Source organism: Mus musculus, chromosome 3, assembly GCF_000001635.26.
Source record: "Mus musculus strain C57BL/6J chromosome 3, GRCm38.p6 C57BL/6J".
Lineage (NCBI taxonomy): Eukaryota > Metazoa > Chordata > Mammalia > Rodentia > Muridae > Mus > Mus musculus.
Genome location: NC_000069.6, coordinates 48,543,224 through 48,571,068, shown reverse-complemented (window position 1 = coordinate 48,571,068; position 27,845 = coordinate 48,543,224). Strand labels below are relative to the sequence as shown.

The following is a 27,845-nucleotide window of genomic DNA, read 5'->3' as shown; positions in this document are numbered from 1 at the left end:
GCATGTATTTCAGAGGTACTGTAATGAAGTGTGTGAGTATTTATTTAAACACGGAAGTCCCCAACGAATAAAAGGCATGTCTAATTCACTATGAATGCACCATTTTCAGAATGTTTCCAGGAGCAACGACAACATGGACCAGGTAGGTGACATAAGTTATTGGAAACACACAGGATGAACTGGGTGAAGCATACTAAAGAAATCATTGAAAACCAGGTCACTTGCAAATGAATTAATAAAAACCCATACAAACTGTAGAAACAAGGAGAGACTCCCCTTTCTCGTTTTTACTGCCCTCTCTAGCTTGGGTACACTCACCACAATATCAAAGTTTTAATACACGATTTTTAGCGATTAAAAGCCAATGCTATGCATAAAAAGGGGATTGTACAATTAGAGATAATTTTACTGGCCTCATTCAGGAGTACAAAAGAAAACAATACAAACCTTATATTGTATATTTTTGAAAATGGGGGAAGGAGATGTAGTTTCATGAGATAAAATGATCATATTTATATTTTTGACTGTAATTTGGTGACACACAACTGTAGTGTGGTGACAAACTACTTCCTAATATTAAAATGACCATGTTTCATCCATTGTTAACTGTTCCTCTGTGGAATATGCTTACTTTTATTTTAATATGGGACTCATGTATAAGTCTTGGCTTTACTATAATTGTATATATTCTGTATTTTACTTTCCATAATATAAATAAAAGCAGTACTTAGAAGAAGCTGAATTTAGAATTAGACTGTTTTAAAACATTGTCCTGTCCTTTCTTGATTTTTGTTATTGTTGATAATATTTAAACTTTGAGAAGCATAATTTCTGATTTCATTTCTGGGAAGTGTGTGTGAGTCTGGAGAATCCATTCCTTTCTTTTATTGTCCTGACTACTTTTATATTACACCTAGGAAAATTAATTCTTGTCAATTTGGAAAATGAGAAGGAGACAAACGTTTGTTCCAATCTCACTGTTGTTTACATTGTGGGCTTAGATGGTGTTCATTTCTCATCACTAGATTAATTATGATTTGGTTGCAATTTTAAAACAATTTCATATTAAATTTGCTAAGAACATTTTTAAAAAGTTGGAAGATTTCTGTTGATCTAAAAAAATAAACTTAAAACAAAACACCATCATGGGAAGCATATGAGTAGTCATGAATGCATGCCACGTTTACTCACACACCAAATGGTTCTCAACAAGGAACTATGTCGAAGCGCGCGCGCACGCGCGCGCGTGTGTGTGTGTGTGTGTGTGTATGTGTGCAAAAAAATCATTCTTAAAATTAATGTAAACAGTGAGTTAATCTGGGGGCTATATTTCTTTCTTTCTTTCTTTCTTTCTTTCTTTCTTTCTTTCTTTCTTTCTTTCTTTCTTTCTTTCTTCCTTCCTTCCTTCCTTCCTTCCTTCCTTCCTTCCTTCCTTCCTTCCTTCCTTCCTTCCTTCCTTCCTTCCTTCCTTCCTTCCTTCCTTTCTTTCTTTCTTTCTTTCTTTCTTTCTTTCTTTCTTTCTTTCTTTCTTTTTTTTCGGTTTTTCTAGACAGGGTTTCTCTGTGTAGCCCTGACTGTATGATACTCCCCTATAATTACCAAGTAAAACCAATAATTATTTAAAACTGCCCCACAATAGCTGAGGTGTTGTGATCTATCTTTTCTTTTCTTTTCTTTTCTTTTCTTTTCTTTTCTTTTCTTTTCTTTTCTTTTCTTTTCTTTTCTTTTCTTTTTCTTTAGACATTTTCTTTACTTACATTTCAAATGATATCCCCTTTCCTCATTTCCCCTAAGAACACCCCCCATCCTACCCCTTCCTCTCCCTACTCACTAACCCATCCACTCCTGCTTCACTGCTCTGGAACACCCCTACACTGGAGCATAGAGCATTCACATGATCAAAGGCCTCTCCTCCCATTGATGTCACACAAGGCCATCCTCTGCTACATATGCCGCTGGAACCAAGGGTCCCTCCATGTGTACTCTATGCTTGATGGTTTAGTCCCTGGGAGCTCAGGGGTTACTGATTGATTCATTTTGTTGTTCCTCCTATGGGGCTGCAAACCCCTTCAGCTCCTTGGAGCCTTTCTCTAGCTCCTCCATTGGGGACCCTGTGCTCAGATCAATGGATGGCTGTAAGCATCCACTTCTGTGTTTGTCAGGCACTGGCAGGGCCTCTCAGGAGGCAGCTATATCAGGTTCCTGTCAGCAATGCAAATGATATGATAGCATACTTTTTTTTTCCATTTTTTATTAGGTATTTCGCTCATTTACATTTGCAATGCTATACCAAAAGTCCCCCATAGCCACCCACCCCCTCTCCCCTACCCCCCCACTCCCCTTTTATGGCCCTGGCGTTCCCCTGTACTGGGGCATATAAAGTTTGCGTGTCCAATGGGCCTCTCTTTCCAGTGATGGCCGACTAGGCCATCTTTTGATGCATATGCAGCTAGAGTCAAGAGCTCCGGGGTACTGGTTAGTTCATAATGTTGTTCCACCTATAGGGTTGCAGATCCCTTTAGCTTCTTTGGTACTTTCTCTAGCTCGTTCATTGGGGGCCATGTGATCCATCCAATAGCCGACTGTGAGCATCCACTTCTATGTTTGCTAGGCCCAGGCATACTCTGACAAGAGACAGCTATATCAGGGTCCTTTCAGCATAATCTTGCTAGTGTATGCAATGGTGTCAGCATTTGGAAGCTGATTATGGGATGGATCCCTGGATATGGTAGTGTCTACATGGTCCATCCTTTTCTCTCAGCTCCAAACTTTGTCTCTGTAACTCCTTCCAAGGGTGTTTTGTTCCCACTTCTAAGGAGGGGCATAGTGTTCACACTTCAGTCTTCATTTTTCTTGAGTTTCATGTGTTTAGGAAATTGTATCTTATATCTTGGGTATCTTAGGTTTTGGGCTAATATCCACTTATCAGTGAGTACATATTGTGTGAGTTCCTTTGTGAATGTGTTACCTCACTCAGGATGATGCCCTCCAGGTCCATCCATTTGGCTAGGAATTTCATAAATTCATTCTTTTTAATAGCTGAGTAGTACTCCATTGTGTAGATGTACCACATTTTCTGTATCCATTCCTCTGTTGAGGGGCATCTGGGTTCCTTCCAGCTTCTGGCTATTATAAATAAGGCTGCTATGAACATAGTGGAGCATGTGTCCTTCTTACCAGTTGGGGCATCTTCTGGATATATGCCCAGGAGAGGTATTGCTGGATCCTCAGGTAGTACTATATCCAGTTTTCTGAGGAACCGCCAGACTGATTTCCAGAGTGGTTGTACAAGCCTGCAATCCCACCAACAATGGAGGAGTGTTCCTCTTTCTCCACATCCACGCCAGCATCTGCTGTCACCTGAATTTTTGATCTTAGCCATTCTGACTGGTGTGAGGTGGAATCTCAGGGTTGTTTTGATTTGCATTTCCCTGATGATTAAGGATGTTGAGCATTTTTTCAGGTGCTTCTCTGCCATTCGGTATTCCTCAGGTGAGAATTCTTTGTTCAGTTCTGAGCCCCATTTTTTAATGGGGTTATTTGATTTTCTGAAGTCCACCTTCTTGAGTTCTTTATATATGTTGGATATTAGTCCCCTATCTGATTTAGGATAGGTAAAGATCCTTTCCCAATCTGTTGGTGGTCTTTTTGTCTTATTGACGGTGTCTTTTGCCTTGCAGAAACTTTGGAGTTTCATTAGGTCCCATTTGTCAATTCTCGATCTTACAGAGCAAGCCATTGCTGTTCTGTTTAGGAATTTTTCCCCTGTACCCATATCTTCAAGGCTTTTCCCCAATGGCTCAGCCGTTAAAGGCTAGGCTCACAACCAAAAATATGATAGCATACTTAAGTGACCGAAAAAATTTCACCAGAAAACTCCTAAACCTGAAAAACAACTTCAGCAATGTGGCTGGATATAAAATTAATTCAAACAAATCAGTGGCCTTTCTCTACTCAAAGGATAAATAGAAAGAAATTAGAGAAACAACACCTTTCAAAATAGTCACAAATTATACAAAATATCTTGATGTAACTCTAAGCAAGTGAAAGATCTGTATGACAAGAACTTCAAGTCTCTGAAGAAAGAAATTGAAGAAGATCTCAGAAGATGGAAAGATCTCCCATCTTGTGAGCGCCCCACTTGCCAGCAAAGCAGACGCCACACCAGGATCCTTCTGCACACATTTATTGGGAGAATTTGATTGCAGTGGCGAAAAGACCCCAAGCCCAGAACTGGTGCTGCTTATATAGGCCTAGGAGTGGTGTGTCTCACACCTGGTTTCGTTATGCTTTCCACCTCATTTGCATGTTCCTCATCTGATTGGTTATTCTCTCTCAGTACCTCACTGAGCCTCATTATCATACCTCATTTGCATGTCTCTCATCTGATTGGTTATTCTCTCTCAGTATCTCATGGAGCCTCATTATCATGCCCAGGCCAGGCAGTGACTTGGTGAAAAACTTTACTGCATATGTACACATTGGTTGTTTACCCAAACTTATGTGTGGTGGCCAGCTGTAGCCAGCGCCACCCTGCAACAGCACATGTGGCTTCCCACACTCCCATGCTTATGGATGGGTAGGGTTAATATAGTAAAAATGGCTATCTTGTCTAAAGCATTCTACAGATTCAGTGTAATTCCCATCAAAATTCCAACTCAATTCTTCATAGAGTTAGAAAGAGCAATTTTCAAATTAATCTGGAATAACAAAAATCCAGGATAGCGAAAATATTCTCAAGAATAAAAGAACTTCTGGTGGAATCACCATCCCTGACCTCAAGCTGTACTACAGAGAAATCATGATAAAAACTTCATGGTATTGCTACAGTGGCAGGCAGGTAGATCAATAGAATAGAACTGAAGACAGAGAAATGAACCCACACACCTATGGTTACTTGAACTTTGACAAAGAGCTAAATGATCTATATTAATATCCTATGCAAATCTTGCTACCTGCCAGTCCCATGGCAAGATACTTGCATATTATAATTGATCTGGCTCTTTGGGCTTTGGGTGTGTTTCAATGATCTTTCTCCAGATCCCTTCCTCATGCTTTCAAATCCTCCATCCTCCTAGCTGATGTGAATCTTTCTCTTCCTCTCTCATTCTTTTGTTTGGGAGATGTCTCACCCATTTCTTTATCCTGCCAGCCGTTGCTTAATCAGCATCTATTGACAAGGCAGAAAATAAATGGTAAGAATTCTTTACACAAACATGAGATAGATTTTTGGTATACGAATTACAATGCCATATCCTGACTCAAACAAGAAATGAGGGTAGAGAAATCAGCATTCAAATAACAGTTTACAAAAATATTATGCCTCTTTTTCTTTATGTATATGTATACACACACACACATATATATATATGTGTGTGTGTGTGTGTATATATGTATGTATGTATATATGTCATAACTTGGTTTTATACATATGTATTTCTGTACATATATAGTGATTTATTTATATATATTTATGTATAGAATATATCATATATGTATGTTTATATATTCTGTATATATCATATATATGTAAATGTATACAGAAATATGTTATATATAAATGTGAATATATATGTACAATCACTTGGATATGTCCTCCAAATGCTAACATTTAAATGTATAAAATATGAAAATACAAGCCTGTTATTTTAAATTACATTTAAGTAACCAGATAGCTGTTTTGGTTCATTTATTTTAACTAATGTCATTTCAGTTCTTGTGATGTAGATGCAGCAGAGTTTGTGTGAGAGGAGGAATGTGCAGAAGGGCATAATGAATATTTTCTCCATATTAGAAAATGTGTTAAATCATTGTAGATGTTACCCTGTTAACCCCCCCCCCCATGCCTTGGGAGGTTATACTGTTAAATTTACTAGATTTGTATTGGGTACATATTTAGAATTGAATTTCCTGGAACTGCCTTTTAATAGTATGATTATTAGAAGATTTTAAATAATGCACAGTGTTGTCATGTTCACCTTAACTGACAAAAGCAAGGCCATTGTGTGGAAAACAAATAATAATTAGTGTTCATTGGGGTATTCTTATTTATATTATTTTAAAATACCTGAGTTAAGAAACTTTACAAAGAAGTGACTCATATTCACAATTTTTAAGGGGATAGGTCCATCTGCTGCTTATGTTTACAGTGTTTTGATAAGCAATGTCCTATATTATATGGCAAGACCCATACATCTAAACACCCTTATCTTTCTATAAATCCACTAAGATCCAATTATTAATACATGAGTAGTTTTCCTAAAATTATTATGGTTTCTGGATCATGGTATATAGGCTCCTGTCTCTATTTTTATTAGGGTTGATCCTTGCTTTTCATGTCTCACAATGCAGAACTCAGCACAGGAAGCCTAATAGCTGGTCAAGCCATATCTGTACCATGGCAATTGCAATACAATCCTATAATACAATATTAAAAACTCCATTGGTGTTGGAAGGAATATCTCATTTTTATCACATTTTCCTCATACATTTAGTGATTATTTCTATAGCTTAACATCACTTTCAAATCTTAAAATTATTCAAATATTTACCTGTAGAAATCAAATTTTATGTAATAACAAGTATTAAGTCACACAAATGTAAATACTCATTTACTAATATTATGGCATGATATTTATTTAGTGACATCTTTCTTTGAATATTACTATAATATTTTTAATATGACAGTATTTATCCTATCCTGGATTAACCTGTCCTGTATTATGATTGTTCTTTCTTGAGGAGAATAAATTGATAGAGATGTAAATAATGTCTTCAAAAGAAAACTAATGCCATGCCAAATGAAAGACACAAAATACCCAACAAGAAATCATAAGTAGTCATGAATAATTTAAATCATATTTAGAATTAATTAATGGCACACAATAATTTGGTTTATAACACCCTGTCATTTTTTATTAATCATTTTATTTGTTTACATTTGAAATGATATCCCCTTTCTCTGTTACCCCTCCACAACCCCCCAATCCCAAACCCACCCTCCCTAGTCCCCTTTGCCTCTATGTGGGTGCCACTCCACCCACTCACCCACTCCTACATCACCTCTCTAGCATCTTCCCTCACTGGGGCATCAAGCCTCCATAGGAGCAAGGGCCTCCCCTCCCATTGATATCAGATAAGGCTATCCTCTCCTACATGTTTATCTGGATCCATGGATCACTCCATGTATACTCTTTGGTTGATGTACTCTCTGGAGCTCTGGGTTGTCTCGTTATTTGACATTGTTCTTCCTATGGGGTTACATTCCCATTCAGCTCCTTCAGTCTTTCCCCTAGCTCTTCTATTGGGGTCCCTTGGCTCAGTGCAATGGTTGGCTATGGATATCTGCATCTGTATTGGTCAGATGCTGATAGAACATCTCAGGGAACAGCTATACCAGGCTCCTGTTAGCAAGCAATTCTTGGCATCAGCAATAGATAATACCCTGCCTTCTTAGTACTAAAGTAATGAGCCTATAGTATTAGCCCAAAACCTAGGATACCCAAGATATAAGATACAATTTGCTAAACACATGAAACTCAAGAAGAATGAAGACTGAAGTGTGGACACTATGCCCCTCCTTAGAAGTGGGAACAAAACACCCATGGAAGGATTTACAGAGACAAAGTTTGGAGCTGATACGAAAGGATGGACCATGTAGAGACTACCATATCCAGGGATCTACCCCATAATCAGCTTCCAAACGCTGACACCACTGCATACACTAGCAAGATTTTATCGAAAGGACCCAGATGTAGCTGTCTCTTGTGAGACTATGCCAGGGCCTAGCAAACACAGAAGTGGAAGCTCACAGTCAGCTATTGGATGGATCACAGGGCTCCCAATGGAGGAGCTAGAGAAAGTACCCAAAGAGCTAAAGGGATCTGCAACCCTATAGGTGGAACAACATTATGAACTAACCAGTACCCAGGAGCTCTTGACTCTAGCTGCATATGTATCAAAAGATGGCTTAGTCGGCCATCACTGGAAAGAGAGGCCCATTGGACACGCAAACTGTATATGCCCCAATACAAGGGAACACCAGGGCCAAAAAAAAAAAAAATGGGAATGAGTGGGTAGGGAAGTGGGGGGGAGGGTATGGGGGACTTTTGGGATAGCATTGGAAATGTAATTGAGGAAAATATGTAATAAAAAAAAAGAAATGTGGGCATAGATTCTCTTATAGATGAATTTATGTTATGAATGTGAACATTCATTAAATATTTTGGTATATATGTATATATGTTTATTTTTAGTAATATTTATACTTTATCAGTTTTATTGATATACTTAGTAATATGTAGATATTGAAACTAAATTTCTAAATATCTTTCCTTCTTCTTCTTCTTCTTCTTCTTCTTCTTCTTCTTCTTCTTCTTCTTCTTCTTCTTCTTCTTCTTCTTCTTCTTCTTCTTCTTCTTCTTTTTTTTGGAGACCATTTAGACTTTGGAGACTGTTTAGGCTATAGTTGTAGAGAATGGAAATGCCATCTACCCATGGTGTGTATCAAAACTCATAAACAGGCACCTTGAGAAGCAGTGTTGCACATAATAAAATGAATACAAGTGTTTCTGATGCATTTTCTGGAGCTACATATAACACCTGCCACTTAGTTCTTAATTTCTATTCTTAAAGTTGTAATGATTTCAAGAATTGATTTTGTTGAACAGTTTGTTTGTGGAAGCAGTGATGTCTGCCAAATTAAACCATTTTTGTGAAGAGTGCTCATTTTTCATCCTTGGATTTCAACCAAGCACATTTAAGAGATAATGTCATAATGTAACTGCAAAATTTCAACTTGACTGGCATAAGGTTTAAGTAGAAATATTCCATCTCTGACTCTATCCATCTCTCTATTTCTACCCATATCCAGATCTATTAGACATGTTGCCAACTTTTACATTTGCTCATCCTTGGGTAGTGGATCCCAGTTTTGTTTGTGTACTCCAGTCACTTGGGAAGCTAGGGAGGATGCTGATATTTAGATTCAATCCATAGAAATTCAGATTTAATTGGTCATGGGCACTGAACCTCCTCCACATCTTTCTAATATCCAGTTACTTATAGAATCATTGGATTTCAAGAGTTGAGCAAGGACAATAGAGAAATGGATTTTTACAAACATTCCTTCTGAATTATTCAATGAAAACAATGAGTATTGCTTTAAGTATATTTTAAAATAACAGACATTTTGAATATTGAGAGATTTTTGTATCGCTTACTTGCTATAAACCAATGACATAAATTCAAGAAATGATACCATTTTTCTATATTGCTGTGGTACCTCATCTATAAAGCTCAGACTTCCAAATTTTCTTCTGTGTTTTAATGTTCTACAGTACTGACATGGTATCATTAGTATAAAATAAAATACAGTGGGTTGTCGGTAAATATTAAAGAAGCATGACATAAAAAGGAAATAAAATTATAACACGTAGAATTTTATGATTTCCATGACACATTTTCTTTTATTCATGGCTGTTCTCAACCTACCATCATCCTGCTCAGTATTTGATGATGACTTCAACATACTACTGCCTGTTACATTGTTATATACCAAACTTTTTTTAATTAGGCATTTTCCTCATTTACATTTCCAATGCTATCCCAAAAGTCCCCCATACTCCCCCATACTCCCCCCCATTCCCCTACCCACCCACCCCCACTTTTTGGCCCTGGCGTTCCCCTGTATTGGGGCATATAAAGTTTGCAAGTCCAATGGGCCTCTCTTTCCAGTGATGGCCGGCTAAGCCATCTTTTGATACATATGCAGCTAGAGTCAAGAGCTCCTGGGTACTGGTTAGTTCATAATGTTGTTCCACCTATAAGGTTGCAGATCCCTTTAACTCCTTGGATACTTTCTCTAGCTCCTCCATTGGGGGCCCTGTGATACATCCAATAGCTGACTGTGAGCTTCCACTTCTGTGTTTGCTAGGCCCCTGCATAGTCTCACAAGAGACAGCTACATCAGGGTCCTATCCGCACAATATTGCTAGTGTATGCAATGGTGTCAGGTTTGGAAGCTGATTAAGGGGTGGATCCCCAGATATGGCAGTCTCTAGATGGTCCATCCTTTTGTCTCAGCTCCAAACTTTGTCCCTGTATCTCCTTCCATGGGTGTTTTGTTCCCAATTCTAAGAAGGGGCAAAGTGTCCACACTTTGGTCTTCATTCTTCTTTAGTTTCATGTGTTTTGCAAATTGTAACTTATATACAAAACTTAATGAAGACTATTGACCATTTTTACAGAAATGTGTCAATTGTTTAAGCTTGTGGAAATATTGCTTAGGGTTAATAGGGAAGAAATGAGGGGCTCTTTAGAAGAATAAAGCTTTTCAAATCAAGTCAGACAAAAACATTCCATTGTGAACACATTAGGAATCAGGTATATATCTTATTATAGGTTTATGATGATATCTCTAGTGTTAAAGAAATTATGATTTTAGGCAAAGAAAATCAGAACCAATATGTGGATTAAGTTCAGTGACTGTTATTGGATATGAATAAAACAAGATACACAATATGATAGAAAGTGATTGGCAGAGGCAGCAATTTCAATTTGGTTGGGGGAGGCTTTCTGGGAAGTCCTACTGGAACTGGCATAGAGAGGAACACAAGATTATTATGCTCTAGCATATATTGAGATAGAATTATGGGATGTAATTCATCATGTAAATGCTGCAGAGAAAGAAGAAAAGGCTATAGCTTGTTGGTGTAATAGAACAACTGCTCTATGGTAAAGTTGACTTAATTTGTCTGTAATTAAAACTTAAGAGTCTAGTTCTGATAATATTGAGTTCCAAGCTATGATTCTAAGCAATCTTCCATGAACACAGTGGTGAAGACAGTATGAGAACAGATAGATGATTCCAGATGCATCTCAAGCAATGATAAAGGAGGATTACAATATCGTTTACTAAATTATATTCTGAGGTTTCATCCCTGCAACACTCACTGATTGTCTTGTTCTTCATGCACATCTTTAAAGCATCTTTATCCAATATTCTGCTGTTCAAACACATGCATGAAATTTTCTTGGTTTCAGAAGAAGTACGTATGATACAGCAGTTAGCACAAAGCATAGTGATGTAAATTTGAATTATGACAAAATTGCTATGTAAAGCAGCCTGTATTTGTTGAGCATTTATTTTACTGTGGAATTTAAATAGAAAATTTATATCTTATTAAGAAAGAAACAGGAAACTCAGATGTGAAAAAAAAACAAGTAGAGAAATGCTTCAGAAAATTATGGACACAGTAAAGAAAATGAAAAAGAATGGAATATTACTCTGGGGTCTGCATTGCAGAGGAATCTCATTTCAGGCATTAAAGTGCCACAGAGAACTTATTTCAATTGTAAAATACAATTTTAAAAACTGGAGATACTTATAAATGGTAATAAAGCCAAATGTTTCAATTTGGACAGAGACAGGAAGGAATAGCTGTCAATAGGGGTAGGGGTTGATTTCCTTGTCTTAGTCTTAACAGGAATAGAACACACTGGTGTAATAATACATTGAGTTCCCATGTGTGAAGTCATCCTTGTGAGCAAAGGAAAACTTCTTTGATGAACCTCCATTCAGAATCTACCTTGAACACTAAGTACATTATGATGGTAAAAGTGCCTTGGCACATGGACTGAGTGTGGATCTAAGTGACACATCTCAAGATTTGACTGCAAGGTTGTCTTCAGAAATATCAAAAGAAATAGAGAAGGCCCTATTACATATTGTGTAGCACCATAGGCTGGTTTCCAGACTAAATGAAAATAGACAAGGAAAGGAGCTATTTGTCTCCCATTCTTCATCTCATTCTGCTTCTGGACTCGGTATGAATGGAAAATGTCTCTCTGTGGATCTCATTTGAATACAGGTATGTTCACCACAAAAAACAAAAAACAAAAAACCCAAAAAACATAACAACCGTTTTCTGGATATCTCTTTCTCTCTAAGATATATGTTCACATAAAAAGAATGAGGTAAGCTATATTTAACATCTGGTTAGAAAGATCCCTCACAAAACTGAAGATGACCCTGATATTTTTCAGTCATCAAAAAGACAAGAGCATAACTTTTTTTTTACTTTCACTAATCCCCATAAATCTGTATTGACCTTTAGTTTTGTTTGCCTTATGCTAGCAGGACACTACTAATAATGAAACCAAACTTATCTATCTGTTTCTCATTATCTGAGATGTAAATTATACATTGATATTTTCTTATTTTATTATTGTGCAAGAATTTTATTATAAAAATAGGTACAAGTTGATATAAATAATGATGTATATTATTGTAAGAAATGTATGAGGGCTGGAGACATGGCGCAGCAATAAGGAATGCTGACTGCTCTTCTAGAGGACTCAGGTTCAATTTCCAGAACCCACATGGCAGCACAAAACTGTCTGTAACTCCTGTTTCAGGGACCTGACACCTTCACACAGACATACATGCAGGAAAGACAACAGTGCAATAAAATAAAAATTAATAAATATCAAAACCCATAAAGATACTTATTAAAAAGAAACATAACATATGGCAGACATTATAACCTCCAAGATGTGTAATTTTATAATTTCAGATTTATAATTATAAGTGACAATTTACCCATACTCTAAGAAAAAGAAGGAGGTTCTTTGAAGTAGTGTTGGATTTATAACCAAGATGGAATTATTTCAAAATTGAAAAGATATACCATGTTTGAATCTCCTCTTTAATATGTGGTCAAAGCCACCTAACATCTTACTCTTTATGACTATTGAGAAATTTTAGACTGTAGAGATAATCACAGTTACTGGTGGCATGATTTTCATGTATTATGTATAGAATGCTAATGGGTTTCAGATATTCATATTTTCATACCTAAGATTGACATATAAAGATGATAGCCTTAAGCCTTTTCTACAAGCAAATATCTGGAGTGAATTGTTGATAAGCTAATTATAATAGAAAGCATAATATTTACTTCTAAATGTTGGCTTTTGATAATTAATTTTACTTAGGATATTTTGTCTTGATATTGATTAAGTTTTCCTATCTTATTTTCTAAATTTTTCTTACAGTCATGGAAGAACACCAACAACAATTTGAACAGTAAAAACTTTAAAAGCATAAAATACTATTTTCAACATAAGTTATTGTTTGTAAAATAAACCAATTACCAAAAAAAAAGCCCTGGGGAACATGCCAATTAGCTATTTTTAAGCATAAAAATAAAATATAGATGCCACTGGAAAATTTTGTATCAGTTGATGTGTTTTGGCCGGAAGAGATAAATTATGTTGCAATATCCCCAGACGTTTGTACAATGTGAATGCTTATCCTGAAGTCTTGAGAGCAGTGGTGGATAGGTACTCCACAGCATTTATTGATTTCTCCTTCAGGATAGACGTGAAGCCATGAACTTGGTAAGCTAAAGTTTCTTGGGGAAAAAAAGTACTTTTGGATTTTTGTGAATCTCAAGTGGAATTGGTGTCTGAGAGTTTCATAGAAACAATGTGACATATGCCTGGGAAATAGGACATAGGCTTCCTTCCAATTGATTCTTGCTATTCTTTTAGCCCTCTGGAAAACTGATACCATTTCAAATGCATCTCTCTACAGTTATAATCTGCAGGTTAGAAACTATCTATAAAATATGAATTGATAGCATTTGTTAAAATGCTTATGCTTTATGTATATAAATGTAGGACTAAAAATGACCATTTTCTTTGTTTTTTATTTCTTTATCTTATGTGTTTGAGTACACCATTGCTCTCTTCAGACACACCGGAAGAGGGCATCAGATCCCATTATAGATGGTTGTGAGCCACTATGTGGTTGCTGGGAATTGAACTCAGAATCTCGGGTAGAGCAGTCTGTGCTCTTAACCACTGAGCCATCTCTCCAGCCTGACCATTTTCTTTACTTGTTTAAGACAATGAAATCCAAGGTGATATTTGAGTAGATTTCTGTAGATATGGACAAGATATTCTGTATAAACTCATGTAAACAAAAATCTAAGAGGAAATATGGGCCAATGGAGAGATCTTTTCTCTCTAAATCATGCTAAATGTTTGACTTACTAAATGAGAAACCCAGGTCAGACCTGAGCATCAATGAGCCTCATTCTGGGAACACTACAAGTAGGCAGGATTGAGTGACCAGATTGCCCATTGCTTGGATGATTGATGTACAACTTTAATGTCACAGGGTAGCCTGTAATTAAAGGGATAGTGCACATATAAAACACTAGATTGGGAATAGAGGTTTGATAAATCTCTGTATAACTTTTCAATAAGAACTGTATACAATGCCAAACTTCACTGAAAAAAATCAAATAGCATTGCTATAATTACACAGTAACAGGTGAATATTTACACATTTTTCACATACTACACTTCTATAAAAATTAATTCTTCCAATGAAATATTAGATTAATATTGTCATAGAAATAAACTTAGTTCTAAGAAAGTTCCTCATGTTTGGAATTTTGGCTTCTTGTGATTAATATGGCAAGTTAAAGAAAACCAATTATTCATTCTATGTACACCTGAAAATGCTTATTTTTATACCTTGTTTATATTCATTAGAATTGGAAAACCTTACATGTATTAGTTGACTTTAGTTTTCTCTCATGAGTCAAAGACTTGGTATCTTCCTCTCTTGGACCTAAAGAAGGACTAAGTATTTCATTCTACCTTGTGCCTAATTGATCTATGATATTCTGATTATGAACAATGGTTAGATGTGGTATGTCTCATTCTCAGGTCCTACTGCCTCTGCCATATACACATTCATGTCTGCTCCTCTATGCTATTTTCTTGTTAAAAAATATTTGTGTATAGTATGTCATATGTGTGTGGTACCAAAGAGTTTCAGAAGAAACTCTTATATATTATATTATATCCTTTTGACCTTGAGTTGTGGGCATTGGTGAGCTATATAATGTAACTAATAGAAACAGAACTTGAAATAACATTGAAATAACACTAGGTCCTCTTAATCACTGAGGCATATTTTTTTTCAGAGATCACTATTTTTCTATTTTATCAATAGGAATAAATATAGCAAAGTATTTAGGAACTATACTGTGAATATGGCTGATTTCTCCAAACTAGTATCCTTTATTATATTGAGCTACTAATAATCCTGCCTTAACATCTTCTTGGATTCATATTTAATGCAGATACTGCTACCATATTTGTGAGGTTGTTTTTTAGATATATCAATTTCAGCTACAACAATTAACTTACTAAAATCTCCTTATAAGGTTTATTTTAAGTTATGAGAATTACTTTCTGTACACACTTATTTTACTAACCCTTTAGATAGCTATGAATAATATTTTGGTTAATCAAGGTAGAAACTATATATTAGGTACTCAATAGATGCTTATAAAATTTCACTTAGTTGTGTACTTCATAAGGGATGATATTAGTACACTAGTTATTTATCGACATTAGAACAGAATTTTCTTTCAATCCATGTATATTCTCCTATATACATTTCCAGAGCTGGCAAACCTGCAGCCCTCAGGCTGAAGAGTGTACATGCATTTATTTTGCATGACACTATGACACAGACTTGTCAGTGACAAAGTTCATACTTGAGAGTATTGTAAACAAGTTATAGAAAAATGAAACATAACATAATTTTTAAAGTAAATATAAAATGTTGTGCTGAGCCATAGTCATATTCAGGTGATATGTGGTCCAGAGTCTATGAGTTGCACACTTACCTTAGTCATGTATATAAGAATTTAAAAAATACAGTGGAGATGGTATGAACATAGGCACTATATTAAAGGGTTTGATGAAACAAAATATTTGTGTCTGGTGTAACTAAAGGGGTTTCAAATATTTTCATCCATGTTTGGTTAAATTCATGGATATAAAATCCATGGACACAGGAAGAATTTGCATTATTACATTAGAAGAAAAACTGATTTGTAAGACTTGTAGAACTCATTATATTAACAGAATCTCGTCACCAGTATAGGCTGCAGTCCTCCAAATGCTAGAATACGAAAATAATGGAAGAAATATTCACAATATATTTTGCAACCTGTAATTGATTCTTCTGCTTCCTAACTTCCAGCACTTTTCCAATAGAGGACCATTCTTCTTAAAAAAAATTATAAAGGGGCCTAATATAGTATAATATGCAAAAGGAAATCAAATATTGTCTGATGTTCCAGTTTCTTTCCTTTCTTCCAGTACATACATGCATACACACACACACACACACACACACACACACACACACACACACACACACACACAAACACACACACACATTGTTTTTTTATATTTGGTTTTTCTTGTTTACTTGCTTGTTTTCTAATGAGGGAAAAAGGTGTAGAGAGGTATGAGTGTCTGGGTGGTATTGAGGAGTAAAGACTTTAATTAGAACATATATAAAATTCTTATCAATAAGCTTATTTCTGTAATCTAAGCAAGCAAGTGAAAGACCTATATGACAAGATTTCAAGTCTTGAAGAAAGAAATTGAAGCACAGCTCAGAAGATAGAAAGATCTCATATCCTCATGGATGGGAGTGACTAACATAGTGAAAATGGTCATCTTACCAAAAGCAATCTGCAGATTCAGTGCAATTCCCATCAAAATCCTAACTCAATTTTTTTTTACAAACACTGTAAAATTCTCAACTTCAGATGGAAAAAAAATCAAGAAACCCAGGATAGCCAAAACAATTCTAAGCAATAAAAGAACTTCTGAAGGAATCACCATCCCTGACCTGTAGCTGTTCTACAGGGCAATAGTGAAAAACAACAACAATAACAACCACAAAACCAACACCACAACAAAAACCAAAAACAAACAAAAAATCCCACATGGTATTGGTATAGAGACAGACAGGTTAATATAAGGAATAGAATTGAAGACCCCAAAATAAATATAGATACTGACAGATACTTGATTTTTGACACAGAAGCCAAAATGATATGGTGGAAAAAACAAAGCATCTTCAACAAAAGGTGCATGTCTAACTGGCAGTCTGCATGTAAAAGAATGCAAATTGATCCATATTTATTATCCTGCACAAAGCTAAAATTCAAGTGGACCAAGAACCTCAAAATAAAACTGGATACATTAAGTGTCATAGAAGAGAAGGGGAGAAGTAGCCTTGATTACATTGGCACAGGAGAAAATATCTTGAACAGATCACCAATGACTAAGGCTCTAATATCAAGCACTGAAAAATGAACCTTTTGAAACTGAAAAGCTTCTGTACTAATCCTACATCCAACAGAGGGATAATATCCAAAGTACATTAAGAACTCAAGAAAACAAGACCAAAAAAAAAAAAAAAAATGGGGTAGAGAGATAAACGGAAAATTCTCAACAGAAGAATCTCAAATGACCAAAAAGCACTTAAAGAAATGATCAACATAATTAGTCATCAGGAAATTGCAAATCAGAATGACCCTGAGATAACACATTGCACCAACCAGAATTGCTGAGATCAAAAACACAAGTGACAGCTCATGCTGGTGAGGATATTTGATTGACAATTGGAAATAGCTCTACCTGAAACCCCATCTAAACTGCTCCTGGACATACCCAAAAGGCATTCCACCATATCACAATGACAAGTGCTCCACTATGTTCACAGCAGCTATATTCATAATAACCCCAAATCGGAAGCAACTCAGAATAAGGGTTATTCTCTCAGCTGAAGAATGGCTACAGAAATGAGGTTAATTCACAGAATGGAATACTATTCAGCTATTAAAAACAAGGGCACCAGGAATTTTGCAGGTAAATGGATGGAATGAGAAAATATCATCCTAAGTAAGGTAACATAGACCCAAAAGGACTTGCATGGAATTTACTCACTGATAAGTGGATATTAGTCAAAAATTATAGAATATTCATGATATATCCCACAAACCTTAAAAAGTTAAACAGGAAAGAAGGTCTAAGTGAAATGCTTAAAACCCAATTAGAAGGAGGAATAAAGTAGTCATGGGAGGCAGAGGGTGGGAGGGTCCTGGGTGTGACAGGGGATAAGAATAAGGAGACAAGATGAAGTATGGGGAGAGACATGAGAGAAGCTCAGAGGGAATGAATGGAAATATTCAGATGCCAGGTAGGGATGTCTAGAATGTCCCAGAGATCTGGGATGGGGAGGCACTCAGAACTCAATGTAGGTGACCTTAGCTGAAATGCCCAACAGTGGTGATCTGGAACTTAAAGAGAACACCTACAGTAGTCAGACAGTATCCCCAGAGGACAGATGGGGACATCAACCCACCAAAAAAATATTTGACCGCAAATAGCTTCTGTCTAAAAGAATTACAGGGACAAAAATGGAGCAGAGACAGAAGAAATGTCCTACCAGTGACCATCTTAGAATCTATCTCATGGGCAGGCACCAAACACTGACACTATTACTGTTGTGCTTGCAGGTAGGACCCTAGGATGTTTATCCTCTGAGAAGCTTTACCAGTAGCCAGCTTAGACAAATGCAGATACTTACAGCCAAACATTAGACTGTGGTTGGAGACCCCTTTGGAAGAGTTATGGAAAGGATTAAAGAGGGTGGCAACCCCATAGGAAGAACAACAGTGCCAACAAACTTGGACCCCTGGGAGCTCCCAGAGCCTGAGCCATCAACCAACTTTACATATGTAGCAGTGAGAGTGGATGTACTTACCAATCATGTAAAGAGTTGATGCCCCAAGGTAAGGGAATATAATAGGGGGGACCATACTCAGAGTGGAAGGGGACAGATGGGGGATCAGGAGGGGGCATCATTTGAGATGTTAATAAGTAAAATAATTAATTAAAAAATAAAAATCAGTCATCTGATTCTGATAGGTTATACAATGACAACCTGTATGTGTGTGTGTGTGTGTGTGTGTGTGTATTTTCTGTGCTCTGTGTGTGTGTGTGTGTGTGTGTGTGTTTATCTGTGTTTATGTGTCTGTATATCTGATAAAACTCATCATCTGTGTTTGTGTGTTTGTATATCTGACAAAAAGCATTTAAAAATCACAGGGAAGGAGACAAAGGAGAAGCTGGAGTTGCTGAGCAAAGGAGAGAAATGTTGAAAGTAATATACTTATAAAAAAATCTCAAATAGTAAAATGAAAATTAAATTTTATAATACTTTACTAGTAAACCCCAGTCACCTTTCCATATCAATCAATTTCTGTCAACTACCATTCTATTCTATAGTTAAGTATCAGCAGTCTCGAATTTCTAATGTAGGTGACATCATGTAGAATTTGTCTTGCTTAGTCTGACTTACTTCAAATAATATAATGCTTTTCAATTTTCCTCAATTTTATCTATGCAGTCTCAGGTACCAGGAATTCCTTCTGTAAAACTGAACAGTAAGCCACTGTGTTTTTCTGTCACTATTTTTGTTTGTTTGTCTGTTTCTTTGTCTGCTCTTTATTATTATTATTATCATTATTATTATTATTATTGGTTACATTTGGGTTTTGGGTTTTTGTTTGCTTACTTCTATTTGATAATGTTTTATAGATCTGGTAAGCTTTAGATTTGTATTTCTTTCCATTTTGTTCATTTTCTCTTTCTTCTTTTTGATAGTTGTCAGATGAATTATCTTGCACTCACAGTTTCTGTTTGATCTATCCCACTGAGCGCTCTTTTTAGCATTTTGTCTTCCTTCATTGCATTGTTAACATCCAGATGACTGAACCTTAGTTACATAAGTTTCTGTTTCACAGAGAAGTATGAGAACCTAAGAGCAAATAGAATTTTTCTCATATTTAGTATGCATATTTTTACTGTTTTCACTTGTCTGTTGAATTATTTGCATTCATTTGAATTTTATTATATGTCTTAAAAATATTTATTTTGTAGCCTTCCAGGAGTGCAGACAGGCCTATGAGTACAGGTAGGACCACCACTGCTGCTCAGAGCAACCCACCCAGCACCCTCAGGAGACAGAAAATGAGGGGCTGCATGGAACAGAAGTCTTCCAATCTCTCTCTGCATCCAGAGCTGATCCTATGCCACAGAGCTATATACACCAATACTGCAAGGATTGAGCTGGTCTCCCAGGAGTGCCTACAAACCTATGAGTACAAGTAAGACCACCACTTCTCTTCAAATTCCTGACCCAAGAGGGACCCTCACAGCCAACAGGACATAGGAACCAAGCTGGGAAAAAGACCAATCTGGTGTCTGTCTGCACCCAGAGATGACCCTATAACACAGTTCTCCATACCTGAATTCCTCCTGGAGAGAAACTGTCTCTCAGAAGGACTGACACACAGGCTGGCAGGAGGGACAAGCCAAAGTCAGAGACAGTGAGTGAGTCGACCTCTGATATCCAGAGATATCTGTATGGCAAAAGGCAAGCACAAGGACATAAGGAACAGAAACCAAGGCTACTTGGCATCATCAGAACCTTGGTTGCCCCAACACATGAGAAAAGCAAGACTCTGATTTACAATCACATCTCATGATGATTATGGAGTAATTTAAGAAGGACACAAATAACTCCTTTTTAAAAAATTCAGGCAAACAGGTAGAAGACCTTAAAGAGGAAATTCAAAAATCTCTTAGAGAATTATAGGAAAACACAACCAAACAGGTGAAGAAATTGAGCAAAACCATCCCCAACCTAAAAATGGAAATAGAAACAATAGTGTTACAAAGGGAGAGAACACTGTAGATAGAAAACATAGGAAAGAGATCAGGAGTCATAGATGCAAGTATCACCAACAGAATACAAGAGATAGAAGAGAGAATCTCAGGAGCAGACAATATCATAGAAAACAGTGACAGAATAGTCAAAGAAAATGCAAAATGCAAAAAGGTCCTACCTCAAAACATCCTGAAAATCTAGGACACAATATGAAGACCAAACCTAAGGATAATAGGTATAGAAGAAGGTGAAGATTCCCAACTTAAAGGAACAGTAAATATCTTCACCAAAATTATAGAAGAAGACTTCCTTAACCTAAAGAAATAGATGTCCATGAATTTACAAGAAGCCTACAGAACTCCAAATATATGAGACCAGAAAAGAAATTCCTCCCATCACATAATAATTAAAACACCAAACACAGGAAACAAAGAAAATTTAAAAGTAGAAAGGAAAAAAGTCAAGTAACATATAAAGGCAGACCTATCAGAATTACACAGACTTCTCACAAGGGACTATGAAAGCTAGAAGATCCTGGGAAGATGTCATACAGAGCCTAAAAGAACACAAATGCCAACCCAGACTATTATACCCAGCAAAACTCTCAATTACCATAGATGGAGAAACTAAGATATTCCATGACAAAACCAAATTTACACAATATCTTTCCACGAATCCAGCCCAAGGATAATTGATGCAAAATTCCAACACAAGGAGGAAAACTATACCCTAGAAAAAGCAAGAAAGTAATCTTGTTTCAACAAAACCAAAAGAAGATAACCACATAAACATAAATTAACATCAATAATAACAGGGAGCAACAATAAATATTCCTTAATATCTCTTAACATCAATTCAGTTCCCCAATGAAAAGACATAGACTAACAGACTGGATAAGTAAGCAGGACTCAGCACTTTTGTACATACAGAAAATGCACCTCAGTGTCAAAGACAAACACTACCCCAGAGTAAAGGGATGGAAAATAATTTTCCAAGCAAATGGTCCCAAGAAATAAGCAGGTGTAGCCATTCTAATATCAGAAAAAAAATCAACTTTCAACCAAAAGTCATGAAAAAAAGATAAGGAAGGACACTTCATACTCATCAAAGGAAAAATCTACCAAGAAGAACTCTCAATTCTGAACATCTATGCTCCAAATGCAAGGGCATCCACATTCATAAAAGAAACTTTACTAAATTTAAGGGAAACATTGTGCCACATACGATAATTGTGGAGACTTCAACACCCCACTCTCATCAATGGACTGATCAGGGAAATAGAAACTAAACAGAGACACAATGAAACTAACAGAAGTTTTGGACCAAATGCATTTAAAAGTATCTATAGAATATTTAATCCTAAATCAAAAGAATATACCTTCTTCTTAGCCTTTCATGGTACCTTCTACAAAACTGACCATATAGTACTTCACAAATCAGACCTCAACACATACAAGAAGATTGAAATAATCCCATGACTTCTATCAGATCACTATGGAATCATGCTGGTCTTCAATAGCAATAAAAACAACAAAAAGCCCACATACACATGGAAGCTGAACAACACACAACTCAATGATAACTTGGTCAAGGAAGAAATAAAGAAAGAAATTAAATATGTTTTAGAATTTAATGTAAATGAAGATAAAACATGCCCAAACTTAAAGAACACAACGAAAGCAGTGCTAAGAGGAAAACTCATAGCTCTTTGTGCCTTCAAAAGGAAACTGGAGAGAGTACTACTCAGCTATTAAAAACAATGATTTCATGAAATTCTTAGGCAAATGGAAGAAACTAGAAAATGTCATCATGACTGAGGTAACCCAATCACAAAAGAACACACATGGTATGCACTTACTAAGAAGTGAATAATAACCCAGAATCTCGGAATTCCCGAGATACAATTCACAGACCACATGAAGCTCAAGAAGAAGGAAGACCAAACTGTGGATACTTCGGTTCTTTTTAGAAGAGGGAAAAATACCCATGGGAGTAGTTACATAGACAAAATGTCAAGCAGAGACTGAAAGAAAGGCCATCCAGAGACTGCCCTACCTAGGAATCCATCCCATATACAATCATGAAACCAGGACACTATTGTGGATGCCAACAAGTGCTTGTTGACAGGAGCCTGATAATATAGCTGTCTCCTGAGGGGCTCTGTCAGTGCCTGACAAACTCAGAGGTGAGTGCTCTCAGCCAACCACTGGACTTAGCAAAGGATCTCCAGTGGAGGAACTAAAGAAAGGACCCAAGAAGCTGAAGGGCTTTGCAGCCCCATAGGAAGAACAACAATATGAACCAACCAGTACCCCCCCAGAGCTCCCAGGGACTAAAACACTAAGGAAAGAATACACAGTGAGGGACCAATGGCTCTAGATGCATATGTAGCAGAGGATGGACTTTTTGGTCATTAATGGGAGGAGATGCCCTTGGTCCTGTGAACACTCTATGCTCCAGTGTAGGAGAATACCAGGGCCAGGAAATGAAAGTCTGTGGATTGGCAAGCAGGGGGGTATGGGGGGTGAGAGTGGATAGGGGGTTTTCAGAGGGGAAACCAGGAAAGGGGATATCATTTTAAATGTAAATAAAGAAAATATCTAATAAAAACTGAGAAAGAAAAATAATTATTTTGAATTCTTTGTCAAGCAACTTCTATATATCTGTTTCTATTGTTTTTTTTTTCTGGAATACTCTATCTCCATGATAAGTTCATGCTCTCATTATTGCTCTTTATTCTCATTACTGTACTTTCATGTCTGTACATTTGAAAAAGTAGATATTTAGTCTAGTCTTCACGGACTTATTCAACAAGAAAAATCAAAACCTTCAACCACCAGGCCACCTGGGATTTCAGAACAAGCAATCGCCTATAGTGTATTTTGCTTCTTGGTTTTAGACTGTGAGTATGTCATGGAAGAGTATTGCAAAGAGAAGGAGTTGACTCAATAACATCAAGGAAGCAGGAAAAAAGGCCAGGATAAGATACAATTGAATGATACACTTCAGCTTCTTGGGTTCCTTTTCCCAAATTCCCTTACCACACAATAATGACATTCAATAATAAATCCATCAAGAAACTATGAATAATGAATCAGAAGAGTTATGATGTCGTGAGTTTATAATTTCCTCAAAGATACACCATGTTGTTTACTATAGTCTTCAGTATTCATTATATAATACAGCTGAAAATCAAGAAAAACCAAGGGTCATTAAACAAATGATATCATCAGAAGATCAAGGGTTTCTGTGGCCAGCATATTGTAAGGATATGCATGAAACACAAGTCACTGAGTCCTGACTGCTACTAAGGGTTGTCCATTGCCTTGTGCCTTCAGTGACTATTAGAGTTTGTATGAGCTGATTTTGGTGATGTGGGGTCTACTACAAAAACATTAAGCCTGAATAGAGTGTCCCCACTGTGTATTAAGGCAGACACGGAGGCTCACATAATGAGTACTGACCTTGAATCTGGAAATGAAGGTCAGTGTGCCTGCTACTGAGTGTTAGCAATGTGTGCCCAGTTTTGCAATCCAAAGTGAGTTTCCTGGCCATACCCTGTCTTCATCCATGATGTAATTCTGTCCTATGTATGCTGCCTGGAGTAGGGAAAAAGATAAGCCATTTATGGTAAATATACATGGTAAGTATATATCCTCTCTTTGCTATCTTCACTGTGTCTTTTCTCATGATTGTGTTTCACCTAGTTACTATGAGCTACCATTATGTTTCTGTACCTCTTACAAAGCCATTTTCTTCCTGGGGATCTTGCTAAGTCAATAGAATTTGAGAAAGAAACCATAGGGATTTCTGCATTGTTATCACACAAGCATGCTTCATTTTATACCCATGATTATAGCACATGCCATAATATAAAGATAAAAATAGTTAAAACTTAACTTGACACTCCAACAAGGGAAGTAGGTAGGCTAACTGTAGTTCTTCACTGCTCTGTCCTCTCCTCCAAATCCATTCTCTCAATTCCATGCACAGATTTGTAGCATACCATCTTTACAGCCTCCCTTTCTCCATGCTCCCATCTCCCAGACAACAAATCCATCACACATTCCAAGAGAATCCTGAGAACATTCCTCCTGTGGAAGCAGGTGGCCTAACTGCAGGTTTTCATCTTTTCATCCTCCCCTCCAAACTCACCCAATCCTTCAGTCTCATCCTAAACTCAATAGCAGACAACATGCTGTGGCCTCCACTTACTTTCTGTGACTTCCAACCTTCAGTGAATCATGCTGATCTTCCCCTCTAAATTTCCCTTTCCTACTCTCTTCTTATACTAGCACCAAAAATTCAACAGGTAATCCCTGGAAACTTGGCAGCTAAGCCTGCCAGAGAACACAGTGGGTCATGGTTGGAAGTCTGCAAGCTTCCAGTCTTCATTAACCCTTCAAACATCCCCATCCAATGCCCCAGCTATTCCCCAGCTCTGTTGCATATGATCTTTAACACTTACCAGAACGGCAGAACTGTCTTCTCACTCTCTGCCTCCTAGGAGACTAAGCAGATCCTCTGGAGCACTCTGTTTTCCTCTCACCTGTGAATCTCAGTCTCCATATCCTAGCCCATCTCAAATTCTGTGTCACTTTCAATACCTAGAAACACATTTTTCTGGGAACCACTCAATAGCCACACATACCAGGGTGTGAGAGGAATTCTCTAAGAGTTAACATACAACAATCATTCCTTCCTAAGGACCAGAGAGGGCAACAGAAATCAAGAAACAAAACATACACCTAACAAAGACAGGACCACACATTAGTATGTAGAGTATCTTCTCAAACTAAGACACTTACAAGCCAATGGGGTGGGGGTGGGGGAGGGGAAGGACAGAATAAAAGCAAGAACAATATGTCTCTGCTAGAGCCCAGAAACTACTACATAGTAGGCCACTGAAATATAGCTGAAGCTTAAGTCAAAGACTCTAAAATATGCTTTATAGGTATGATAGAGGTCTTTAAAGAGGAAATGAATACGTTTATTAAAGAATAAACAGTGTGATGAAATGATTAAAACAGCTTAAAACACGAAGATAGAAATAGAACAAATAAAGAAAACAACACCCGAGGGAAAGATGGAAATGTAAAATTTAGGTTCTTAAACAGAAACCTTAACAACAGAACACAAGAGACGTAAAAGTGGATTTCAGACAGAAGATGTGATAGAAAAAGTGGATACCTAGGCAAAAGAAAATGTTAAATCTAAACATTCCTGGCGCAAAACATTCGGAAAATATGGGGAGATATGAAAAGATCAATTCTAAAGATACCAGGAATAGAGAAAGGAGAAGAAACATAGATCAAAGCTACAAAAATATTTTCAACAAAATTATGGAAGAAAATTTCCTTTACATAAAGAAGAGGATACCCACCAAGCTACAAGAAGCAAACAGAATACCATATAGATTGGATCAGAAAAGAAAGCACCTTCAGATATAACTTTCACAACATTATAGATGCAGAGTAGCAGAAACAAAAGAATATTAAGGTCTGCAAGAGAGAGGAAAAAAAAAAGACAAAGTAACAGAAAAGCAGACTGATCAGAATAAAACATGAATGCTCAATGAAGATTCTAATTGCCATAAAGACCTGGACAGATGTTCTATAGATTCAGACCACAAATGCCATCCCAGAATAGTATGCCCAGAGAAACTTTCAATTATGAAAAAAAAATAAGATGTTCTAAAATAAAACCAAATGTAAGCAGTATCAGTCTAGAAATCCAGTCATATAGAAGACACTAGAAAATCTCCAACCTAAACAGGCTAACCACACTCAGGAACATACAGACCACCAAGTGTTTGGCTTTCATAATTCTGATGTCTTATGCATGGTATGCTGCTGCATTCATGTACTAACTAGCAGCGCCAGAATACTGGAAGCCTGGATCTACAAGTTCAGAGTTTGTATGTGAAAAAAAAATAAATAAAAATATGCATATAAGAACAGTTTACAATGGATTGGAAATTAATAAATGTATTAATACTTACCAGAACAGACAAGTGACTAAATTCCTTCCGCTACTAGTCCTACATACAAGCCTGACTGACTCAGATTTGCAAATAAGCAATTAATGTGACCAGGAAGTCTGTGGAATTAGCAGATAGTGCAAACTTGTGTTTATTTACTGATTGTTTTAAACCCTTAAACATTCCTAATGGGTTAAAGTGATAGCCATTTTTTTTTTTGACAAAGAAAATCCTAGCTAAATATTAGGGCATTAAACAGATTTTACTCAGTAAATATTGATAATTCATGAAAACTCTGAGTACTGTTCTAAGCTTGCTGAGGTGATTGGGTGTTTGAGGAAAAATAAAGGAACAAGACACAAGCAGACTTGAGCTCCTAGAAGTTAGAGATCCCAGAGAGATGGCCCAGGTAAATGCTATAAAGCCAGCTGTCTGCTCTTCTGCAACTGTAGAAATGCAGATTTTGCTCTGTCCTCAGAGACTTGGACACTAAGCTCTTGCTCCTTTCCTTTTTCTTCTTCCTGTTTTTTTCTTTCCTTCTTTTATATTTCCCCTGCTGATTGCATTTCAAAGGAATGGCTTTCAGGTGCTTGAGAAAAGACACTTCTGAGTTGTAGGAAATGCCCATACAACTCAAAGAGACGAAAAGAAAGATTCATAATTGTGAGCCCTTTTTCATAAATGCTCTAAGATAGAGAGGTCAGGGGCCTATTGTATGGTATTGGCCAGAAGAAGCATTAGATAGTCCTGGCAGCCTTGAGCTGTCTCAGGCAGGCGTTTTAATGGGAGCCAGAGGTCATTTGAGGGAACAGACAGGAGCCAAAAGAACTTTCTATGATTCTGTCCTCTCAGCACAGAGTGGGCTTTCTGTTTGTGTGGCAGTTCTACAGTTTTCATTTTCAATTAATGAAGTGTGATCTACATTATTCTGCTTCTACGGAGAGGCATAGCCCAAGGTAACTATTTCTAAATTTCAGGAAGAATGAAGCATTGTTTCTGCAACACATTCCATCACGTTCTTTCATCCCTGAACCCAATTTTATAAAATAATAAGCACAGAATACAGCAAAATTAGTTGGTATGAAGTTTTCTGGCAGGAAACATGTGCTATCTTAAAATTCTTTGTTATCATATTGTTCCCACTGTAATTCAGGTTTCCCCCCATATCTCTTGCAGCTTCTCTTTGTCTCTTTCATTTCAACAGTTTCATTAGATTTTACAAATGAGCAACCCTAGGAGGAA

At 36.8% G+C, this 27,845-nt stretch overlaps 1 long non-coding RNA gene across 1 annotated transcript in view; it reads right to left on the bottom strand.

Annotated features, from left to right (window-relative positions):
* The window catches only part of Gm46835, a 33,055-nt gene extending 8,402 nt beyond the window's left edge, over positions 1-24,653 (bottom strand). The window contains exon 1 of the long non-coding RNA XR_001784058.1: positions 24,524-24,653. This is a non-coding gene — a long non-coding RNA (predicted gene, 46835). The remainder of the gene's footprint in view (positions 1-24,523) is intronic.
* Between the last annotated feature and the right edge of the window lie 3,192 nt (positions 24,654-27,845).